The sequence below is a fragment of the Myotis lucifugus genome, unplaced genomic scaffold (genome assembly GCF_000147115.1).
Source record: "Myotis lucifugus unplaced genomic scaffold, Myoluc2.0 scaffold_1124, whole genome shotgun sequence".
Lineage (NCBI taxonomy): Eukaryota > Metazoa > Chordata > Mammalia > Chiroptera > Vespertilionidae > Myotis > Myotis lucifugus.
This window is the reverse complement of record NW_005872172.1, coordinates 71,290-82,202: the sequence shown is the minus strand read 5'-3', so window position 1 is coordinate 82,202 and position 10,913 is coordinate 71,290. Positions and strand designations below refer to the sequence as shown.

Below are 10,913 nucleotides of genomic sequence, written 5' to 3'. Positions count from 1 at the left end.
CCCATGGTCCGGCCTCTGGGGTGGCAGGCGCACAGTAGGCAATCAGAAAGCCCTGTGGGTGGACTGTGTCAGAAAACTTCCTCAAGTGCACCCCTGAGGTCCCACCGCCCCCTGGGGGAGATGCTTGCAGGGGCGGGGCCTAGAAAAGAGGTTGTCCCTTCCCCCTCCTTGGACACTGGGAGAGCTGATCTGAAACACTGGCCTTGGCCCTGGGTGACCCAAGGTGACTCCTAACACCAAACAACCCTGCAGTTGGGGTGGGGGGAGGGGATAGTTTATATATTTGCTTGATGACAAACTGCTAAATAATAGATCTGGCTGGTTCTGGTTTCCCCCCACTGGCTGGACCAATGTGTTGGCCTATTGACTCAATCGGCCAGTTATTTTGGCCTGTGGGCCCCAGAACTTGGTTTCTGCTCCTGGAGGCCTCCCCTCTCCCCTGGGGGTTTGGGCCTCCCCCAGGTGTCAGGTTTGTTTGCCTGCCTGTCTGGGGCCCTGAGGGCTGAAGCGGGACCTTTGCCAGACCCTGGGTTTTACGTGACCTGGGGCATGTGGCCCTGGGGAACGGCTCCTGCTTGCAGCTTCTCATGCACAGCCCAGTGGCAGCGGCATCTCCGTCCTCCTTCTATGTGTCCAGCCAATGCTGCCTCCCGCTTCCTCAGGCTCCTCTGCCTTTCCCCGCAGCAGGCAGCTGCCCCTCTCAGCATCGATGGCAGAGCACAGCGCAGCCCTTACATGGGAATGGTGCTTTATGGTCTATGAAGTCCTTCCACAGCGTCATGCCACTTGGCCCTCCACAGCCCTCTGGGACTGAGGCTCAGGGAGATGCTGAGAATCACTCCAGGTCAAGGGCTCACAGAGGTCAGAGCACATCTTTTGATTTTGGTCCTGTCTTTTGCCTTTGGAGACTGGGGCAGGGGCTGGTCATAGCCACCCCCCTTTTTTTCATTAGCAATAGAACCTCACATTTTATATTTTTCCATTTATTTCTTAGAGAGAGGGGAAGGGAGGAAGAGGAGGGAGAGAGAGAGAGAGAGAGAGAGAGAGAGAAACATTGATGTGAGAGAGATGCATCAATTGGTTGCCTCCTGCATATGCCCAGAAAGGGGCCAGGGATGAACCTGCAACGGAGGTACGTGCCCCTGGCCAGGAATTGAACCCACGACTCTTCTGAATCGAGCCCTCAGGTTCCCTCTCTGTCAATTTAGGGCATCCCCCGTTGTCAGTCCTGACTCAGGTGGCACCTCTCCACTGGCTTTCCCCACTCCTGACTCCCTCCTATGCCCCTGGACTTGCTTTCTGAGGTCAGGCCCCTTGTGGTTTGCCTTCCCTGTCTCGGGCCTATTCACCCATCAGTTCCTGCACCCTCTGGTAGTTTTTAAAGACGTTCTCTCGATCCTGGTGTGCAGTGAGATCCCACCACCTCTCCAGGAGGAGGCAGCATAAAGGTCTGGTCTCTGCTAGAGATGAGACCTGGTTTCCGATTTTCCCTCTCAAACAGGTTCAGAGCACTAAGGGCTTCACATGTGTTAGCTTGCATAACACTAGGAGGAATACACTATCACCATCATCATCCCCACTTTAAAATGAGAAGAATGGGCACAGAGAGGTTAAGGAACTTGCCCAAGGTCACACAGCTGGTAGGGGCCAGAGCTGCACGTTTGCCTGGGCAGTCTGGCTCTAGAGCCCATGTTCTTTTTCTGTTGGTTTGTATTATTTGTTTTTCTCTTTTCAAGTTTATGAAAACTTTAATAGTACAAATTATCCAGATTGCAGATTATCAAAAGATCAACTCAATAAAGTCAACATTTTAAAAAAAAAAAAGGACAAGCATAAAACAACCCAAAAACAATGTAAAGAGGAAAACAACATAAAGGAGATTCATCAACAAGTCTCCGAAACTTAAAACTGGAGACAGGTGGAGATCAGACGCTTATACACACACTCATCCACTTTTGCCTCCTCTGTTCCAGGGCTGGATTCCTGATCGCGTTTCTTATCTTCATCACGTACCCGGCCATTATCCCGACCCTTGGATTTTTGGTTTTCTTTTTTCAGCTGAGGATCTGGTCTCCTCATCCTCCTTCTTTTTCAATGTGGGGAACTTTAATTCAGTGTCCTGACTACTTGGTTTCCTTTTTGAGAATGGACTTTGATCTCCATCAGCCTTTTTATCCCTGTTATTATTTGAACTATTACGATCAGGATTTTTAGAGCACATTCTCTTCTCACCCTCAGAATCTTCTGTGGGAACTCTGACTTTCTTGGTTTCTATATTTCTCTTTGTTTCTGCCTTGACTTCCTTCTCTCTCTGAGCTCCGCGAGTCTCTTCTCCTTCTCTTCCTCTCTTTACCTCCCGGCCCACCTGGTGTTGCTCTCCTCCCTGGGCTCCCTGACCTCCCCTTGTCCTGCTCTCCTGCTCTGTGTCTACGGCACTCCTGGCATCTGCTGCCAGCACGGCCACACCGTCTGCTCCTGTCCCCACGTCTGCTGTGTTCCTTGCTCTGTTGTTGTAGCTGGGTCTGCCTTTAGCTGCAGCACATTCTCTGCTCCGAGACCGCGGCTCTCCTTTTTCTTACTGTTATTACGCTCATGCTCATTGCTTTTGCCTCTACCGCCTGGACGCGAGTGTGACATGCTGGCCTAGACTTCCACTCCTCTCCCGACCTTCCCCTTGAGAATCAGCACGTCCTTTCCCTGAGCAGTCGCAGGACCTTTCCTTTACCCCGACCTCGTCCTCTTTTCTTCACGCCCATCATGCGGCGTATCTCTCCTTACTCTTTGACTTCTCTCTGCTTTTACTCCTACTTTTAGTTTTGCCCTTTTCTTCACCTTGTTTTCATTATACTTACCTTTTTTGTCCTCCTGAATTTCTTCTGATGTCTCTCTCTTTGCTGTGAGATTTATGGTCTTTAATTTTTTTTATTTTCTTTTTTACTTTTCCTGTTTGAACTCTCAGACCCTGTGATCAGTTATTTTTCTCTTTTGCTCTCACTGGGCTTCTTTGGTTTTCTTTTATTTCATTTAACTCACTCTTATCCCCTTTACCCATCTTTCAACACATGATACTCTCATTCTTTGAGTTCTTTGCATCTCCGGGCTCCAATGTGGAGGAGTCTTGCTACGTCAGAAGAAATCCCTTGAGCTGGAGCTGGATGGAGTTGGGTAGCGCCTTGGTCCTCTCCTTGAATTTTCCTGCAGACCCAGTACTGAACGTCGCCCCTGGCATGAGCAGGCTGGGAGTTGGGTGGCTGCTCTGTCTCTGCTTTTCCTTTCCTTTTCACCAGCTCTAAGAGGGCGTTTTCTCATTAGAAATCTGTTTTCGGGTCTGGGGGTCTCTTCTGGACGGACAATAGACTGGGGTTGTGCATCAAGATCCTCAGCCTTGTCCTAGCCAGTTAGGCTCAGTGGATAGAGCGTCGGCCCGCAGACTGAGGGGTCCTGGGTTCAATTCTGGTTAAGAGCACACACCTCAGTTGCAGGCTCGATCTCTGGCCCTGGTTGGGGTGCATGTGGGAGGCAACCAACCGATATGTTTCTCTCACAGCGATGTTTCTCTCTCTCTGCCTCTCCTCCCTCTCTTCCACTTTCTCTTTAAAAATCAATGGAAAAATATCCTCGGGTGAGGATGAGCAAGAACAACAAAACAAACTAAAAAGGTTCTTAGCTTCACTTTCACTAGATGCACTGCTCTTGCTTTTCTTTCACTTCTTCTTTTCTTTCTTGTGTTTTCAGGAATTCTTGTGTTTCTTTTTTCTTTCTGTCTTTCTTTTTTTAAATTCAAGGCATTATTTTTTATTTTTATGTTTTAAATATATTTTTATTGATTTCAGAGAGGAAGGGAGAGGGAGAGATAGAAACAATGATGAGAGAGAATCATTGATCGGCTGCCTCCTGCACGCCCCCTACCGGGGATCGAGCCTGCAACCCAGGCATGTGCCCTGGACTGGAATTGAACCTGGGACCCCTCAGTCCACAGGCCGACACTCTATCCACTGAGCCAAACCAGCTAGGGCTTTTTCTTTCTTTCTTTCTTTCTTTCTTTCTTTCTTTCTTTCTTTCTTTCTTTCTTTCTTTCTTTCTTTCTTTCTTTCTTCTTTCTCTTTCATTTCTCTTCAGAAGTACCTTCAGAATCAGAAGAATTGGAAGAAGGCAGAGAACCACTTGAGCTATCTGAGTCACTGATGAGGGGGAGAAGGATTTATGCCTTTTCTTTTCTCCTTTCTTAGCTTTAGATTTGGGAACCACCCTCCACAACAGTGTCCATGCCTCAGCACATGGTTTGCTGGTTGCGTTGTTTTCTGGTTTGCTACCTCCCTCCCAACGTCTTGACCGGAAACCACGTGCCCAGAGACAACACCATGAGGAGTTGGTTTTCTTGTTATGAAGAACTGTGACCCATTTGTACCCTTTCCTCTGTTGGCTGTTGACCAGAGAAATTCTTTGTTGTGTTTAACAACAAAACTCTCAACTTCAAAAAAAAATCCTCCACAAATAGAGTCCCCTCCTCACCCACTTCCTTCGCTGAAGTTGCCACTCTGAACCATGAACTCTGACAGCCCATGAGGCAGTGGCTTCTGAGTTGATTGGTTTCCTGTCCCCTTTCACCTGTACTGACAATGGGAGTTCCCGTGTGTTTGGGGGCACACATCAGAAAATAACTCAAACAACTCTCCCAGCCGGTTCATTATTAATGGCGACGTCAAAAAAACATCGTGGCTCGGCAGGTGTGGCTCAGTGGTTGAGCACGGACCCATGAACCAGGAGGTCACAGTTCAATTCCCAATCAGGGCACATGCCCGGGTTGCGGGCTCCATCCCTGTAGGGGGCAGCCGATCAAAGATTCTCTCTCATCATTTATGTTTCCATCTGCCTCTCCCTTCCCCTTCCTCTCTCTGAAATCAATAAACACATATTAACAAGACAAACAAGACAAAATAGGCATCGTGGATGCCGAAGCTTCATTGCCGTGGCTCCAAGCTTTCAATCATTAAACAGAGAAAAGTCAAGGACCAACGGATCCAGTCCTTTCGGCTCCGCACAGTCCAGGCTCCTCCCCCAGGTCCGGCCCTTTGACGCCCTTCAAACCCACCGCTGCCGGCAAAGGCCCCAAAGCCCAGTCCCCGCCGCCTCCCCCACCGCGCAGACCTGTGTCTAGAGCCCACACTAGACCATTTGTCATTTCTTAGCTTGCCTCTTCTTAGTCATGCGACCTGGGCAAGCGATTTAACCTTGTCGTTTTTGTAAATGTGGAACCATTAGAGAGGTCATGGCAGGCATCTGCCACTTCCCCCGAAATATTTCAGCAGGTCTCTACCAAGAGCCGGGACAGTTCCTGGTATGACCTCCGCGCCCTCGTCAACTCGGGAGATTTGACATTGACACAATATTATCCCTAATACAGCGTTTATTTCCAAATGTGCCTGTCTCCAAACCGTTGTTTTCAATATGGAGTCCAATCAAGGACCATACATTGTATTAGTTATAATGTTTTTAAAACGTTTTTATTGAACTATAATTTACATCCCATAAAATTCACCCTTTTACAGTGTAAATGCCAGTGGTGCTTTAGTACAATCACCGAATTGTGCAACTGTCACTACTTTCTAACTCCAGAAAATTTTCATCAACCCAAACAGAAACCCTGTGCTCATTAGCAGTCGCTCCCCATTTCCCGCTCCTCAGCCCATAGCAGCCACTGAACTGCTTTCTGTCTCGATGGCTTTGCCTGTTCTGGGCACTTCATACAATGGAGTCACACAATCTGTGGCCCTTTGTGCCTGGCTTCGTTCCCTTAGCATAATGTTTTCATGAGTCATCCATGTTGCATGCAGCATGTATGGAAACCTCATTTCTTTTTATGGCTAAATAATATTCCATCGTATGGATATGCCGCATCTTGTCTACCCACTCGTCAGTTAATGGGCATTGGGTTCGTCCCACTTGGGGGCTTTAGGAACAATCCTGCGGTGGCAGTGTGGACATTTTGGGGTCCAGGCTGTTATTTTGCAGAATGCCTCTCCACTTGGACTGCCCGATTGTTTTCCTTACAATGAGTTTCAGGTTCACGGAACCGGTTTTCATAGCCTCACAGTGGCTTTGTCTTTCTGCTGAGCCCAGCCATGGCCCCCATCTCTTCCCAGCTGTCGCCGGCAGGTGGACCAGCCTGTGCGGCCAGAGCTCCGGGCCACCCCAACAAAGCGGCGCTGTGCTCATTCGCCGCCCGCGCCCTGGCCGCTGCCCTCCCTGCCCCGTGGGCACAGCGCCTCAGAGCTATTTCAGGCCCCTTCGTGGTCGACCTGGCCTGGGAAAATCTGAGGTCCTGGCTGCTGCACACAACTGCCTGCCTCAGAGGCCTGAAGGTCACTCCCTGGGCTTGGCTCCTTCGGTCGGTGGCCTACCTGGCCCTTGCTTCTGATTCCACCGACCCGACCCCCAGCAGTCCACCCCTGGCAGCCGAGGGAGGGAGCAGAATACGCATCCCTGGGATGGGCTTCCTGTTGACAAATGCAGGCTTGTGGCGCTGGGTGTGGTGAAGGCTCAAAAGAGCATCTATCTAAAATTGGGCCCGTTCTGCTCAATGGATTGGGAGCACGTGTGTCTTTGAGTCATTGCTGTTTTCTTCGTGTGGGCAAAAACAACCCTTTCCCCTGCCGGCTTCCTCTGCGCAGCCCCAGGCGTCCCACGGGATGAAACCCGCCGGCTTCCCGGACCTCTTGCCCTGATGAACAGCTCGGCTTTCCTGGCAAAGCCTGCAGGGTGGCCGGGGCTGCCGCGCCATGGCTGTTTGTTTATTTGTGAGAGCAGAGGGAGACAAGGCTCTGGAGACTTTCTGGCCTGCTGTGTGGCTTTGAACAGGTCCCTTGACCACTCTGTGCTCCTGTTTTCCCAGCTGGAAATGAGAGAACGGATGACACCATTCTCTGTGGTATTTATCCGCAGACTGAGGTTTGTTTATGGGTGACACAATGGAACAAGTGACTCAGATGGAGGGACCTCCTTCCTTGGAGGTGCAGGCACGTACCAGTAGGTCAGGTCCCCTTTGGGCCTTCCTGGCAGAGGGAGAGGTGATTAGGGAAAGAGCATAAACTTTGGAGCCAGACATTCCCAAGGTCAAAACAGGTCTCTCTGCGTCTTACTAGTTGTGTGGCCTCGGGCAAGGCCACCTCTCGGACCCCTTGTGCAATGGGGACGACAGCAGCCTTTTCAGGATTTGAGGGAGAGATTGAAGGAGGTCTTACCTCTGAAGTGTTGGGGACGGTTTCTGGAATGTAGGTGCTCAGTAAACCACTGATATGGACAAAGTGCAGCCAAACAGGGCAGCAGTGGAATAGCTCCTTGCAATATGTCCAAACCCTCACTCTTGCGGTAGGCACGTTCTCATGCTAGGGTTTGAGACAGGTGGTTTAGTGTCGGGTGAACATCCTGAACATTTTACTGCAGAATCTTCCCTGGAAATGAAGGCCCCCTAGCTTTCCTCTTGCTCGGCCCAGTTTTCACCTCCTTGGAAAACAGAACCAGTCGGAAATGGGTTTCAAAAGGTCCCCATTCAGCTCAAGGGAAGCCTGGAGGTTGAATTGCTGCAGGGTGAGCTGTGAACCCACCTGTGGGGCCCGGCTCCCTGGGAGGCTTGTGGGTTCCGGCCTCCCCGGTGGCAGGGCTCTGCATGGGCCACCCAGGGGGTGAGATTTCAAGACTGCCCAGCCACAAATCCTCCCTGTCTTGTGGGCTCATTCTTGATAGTCCTCGAAGCCCATTGACTTAAAGCTTTGATCCCTGCTGGAGAGAGATGCCCCTGGGAAAAGATATCACTTAATCCTCTTCAATCATGTAGCCCTCAGTGTCTGTGACTGTAGCAACATATGCTGGTTGTCCCCTGTGTCATTTCTCTCCTTCTTCATTTGTAATAGAACCCCAAGTTCTGGCTGCCCAGTTAGAGCAGGATTTCTCAACTGAGGCTGTTAAACGTTTGGGGCTGGATAAGTCTTCCTTGTGGAGGGCTGTCCTGTGCACTGTGAGACATTCGGCAGCATCCCAGGCCTCCATCCATCACCACCCTCCCGGTTGTAACCAAAAATGTCTTTAGACATTGTCAGTGTCCCCTGGGAGTGGGGGTGAAATCTCCCCTGGTTGAGGACTACTGAGCCAGAGACGACCTTCCCCAGCCTCCCTTGCAGCTAGACGTGGCCACGTAACGAAGTTCTGGCCCGAGGCACGTGACTTCAAACACACAGGTGTGTCGGTGTAGGCAACTCCCAGGTTCCCTTAAAGCAGCGGTTCTCAACCTGTGGGTCGCGACCCCTTTGGCGGTCGAACGACCCTTTCACAGGGGTCGCCTAAGACCATCCTGCATATCAGATATTTACATTACGATTCATCACAGTAGCAACATTACAGTTATGAAGTAGCAACGAAAATAATTTTATGGTTGGGTCACATCATGAGGAACTGTGTTTAAAGGGCCAGAAGGTTGAGAACCACTGCAAGGGGAGCACGGCCTGCTACTTCTTCTCTTCCCTTCCCACGGGCTGGAATGCGGACACAGCGCCAGGTGGCAGAGCAGCTTCGGAGGATCCTGGGCGCCTGGCACTGCTGCATGCGCTTAAACTGCTGTATCAGAGGGAAATGCCCTTCTGTTTGGAGACACCACCATTTTGGCCTTTGTGAGAAAGAAAAGGGAGCCTCAAAGAAAAGGGAGCCTCCCATGGTTGAGCCTTTGTGATTTTCAGCAGCCAAACGCTCTCCTAATTAACGTAATGAGTTTATCACCTCCTTTCCTGACTGCAGGGTCTGAAACAAGAAGCAAGGAGAACATGTTTATGCCATAAACAGAGGAACGAGTGACTGAAGCTGCCTCAGAGGAGCCCCTTCTGAGTTCTCAGCACTGTCCACACTGCTCTGTCGTAATTCTCTGAGTCACTCCACAGGAGAGGGTGAGGATCCCTGTGCTTCCAGAAGAGGAGGCCGAGGCTCAGAGAGGTTGAGTGACTTGTCCACATTGCACAGCCAGCAAGGGCCGTGCTGCTCCTCTGATGGAGAGACCAGCAACCGTGAGGCTCCAAGCACGCCAGTGCCCTTGGGATGACCTGTCCCTGGCGCCCTGCTCCTACGTCCACCCCAACACGTCTCTCCTCCCCTCGCACCTCACGTCCAGCCTCACTCATCTCGTGGTCCTCAAAGAGCTAAGACTCTAGCCCGGCCAGAAAGTGCATAGGTTGAGTCTCGACTTATGAACCAGGAGGTCATGGTTCAATTCTGGTCAGGGCACATGCCTGGGTTGCAGGCTCGATCCTCAGTGGGGGGCGTGCAGGAAGCAGTCGATAAATGATTCTCTCTCATCATTGATGTTTCTAGCTCTCTCTCCCTCTCCCTTACTTTCTGAAATCAATAAAAATATATTTAAAAGAAGAGCTAAGATTCTAAGAGGAAGCTAAGAAGAAGTTGAATCTAGAACATATAACAAGACACTGTGTTTGGGGATCGTCTATTGCAATGATGGTGAACCTTTTGAGCTCGGCGTGTCAGCATTTTGAAAAACCCTAACTTAACTCTGGTGCCGTGTCACATATAGACATTTTTTGATATTTGCAACCATAGTAAAACAAAGACTTATATTTTTGATATTTATTTTATATATTTAAATGCCATTTAACAAAGAAAAATCAACCAAAAAAATGAGTTCGCGTGTCACCTCTGACACGCGTGTCATAGGTTCGCCATCACTGGTCCATAGAACGGGTCCCCTGAGAACTCCAGCAGGCGCTGGGCTTTCTCAGAATGCCAGCTCATGGTCCCCGTGGTCTGAGCAGGTCATGGCTAGGAAGAGCAATGCACTTACTGCCTGAACAGCACACGGAGGTCCCATGGCTGGAAAGAAAGACCAGGCTCTGTCTTCCAGCCCACGCGCCTGGGGAGGGGGCTGGAGGTGGGAATCACCCCCTGTCTTGTTCTGGGAGCGCCTCCCCAGCCCCCCACTCCCAAGACCCCCTCCAGAGAACAGGGGCCCCTTCAGGACAGATGGCTCCTTCCTCAGGAGCTCGGGGCATCTGCAGAACCAGAGGACCGGCTGGCACCTCAGGACCCCGCTGGACCACCCCACCGTGGGGGCACCCATCAGTCCACCATGTCCAGGGACTGCCCGCTGATCAGTGGGCTTGGAAGTCTGGGCAAGAGGCCCAGCTAGGAGCACACACTTTGCCAGAACAGCCGTTCTCTCTCCCAGGAAAGGGAGGGTGGGGATAGCAGTTATTTAACCCTCACAACCACTCATGAGTTTGATTCTGGTGTCACCCTATTCATTAACCAGGGGATCTTAAAGCCATTTTTCAGGGCAAAATGCATCCACAGAAGCACCGCCTGCACTGTGAGGCCTTGAGCAGGTCAGTTCGCCCGACGAGTGTCCCCTGGGCTGCGAGGCCCACGGAGCCACGTGCTCAGAGAGGCTGCAGGCATGGCCGGGCTATGCTGCGGGTCCCCCTCCTCCGCCAGCCAGCTGGTGCAGACACAGGGTCCTCCTGGGATAGGCATCATTCTTCCACATTTGCGTTGTCCTCTCTGCTCCCCTTTCCCTCACTGACCACCCCCCGCTTTGCACAGCCTGCAGGGGGTCTGGCCAGTACAGACAAGGTCCCAGCTCTAGTCTGCCTCTCACCAGCTGTGTGACCCCAGGCAAACCCCTTCCCCTCTCTGGGCCTCAGGAGAGAGTCAGGTGGAGCTGTCCCCCTTGAGCAAATACGTCCTGTGATCAAAGGCCAGCGGAAGGCCTGCGGGACCCAGACAGGACGCTCACCCAGCTCAGCTGCCCGTGCTAATGGCTTTGGCGAAAGGAGCCCCCTGGCCTGCAAGCGGCTTTATCCAAACGCGTTCCAGCTCACTTAGATTACGCTTCCCTCTGCTGAACTTCAAAAGGGGCA

General features: G+C 51.3%; 1 pseudogene; it reads right to left on the bottom strand.

Annotated features, from left to right (window-relative positions):
• Positions 1 to 1,902: 1,902 nt before the first annotated feature.
• On the bottom strand, positions 1,903 to 9,789 carry LOC102424183 (annotated as a pseudogene).
• Between the last annotated feature and the right edge of the window lie 1,124 nt (positions 9,790 to 10,913).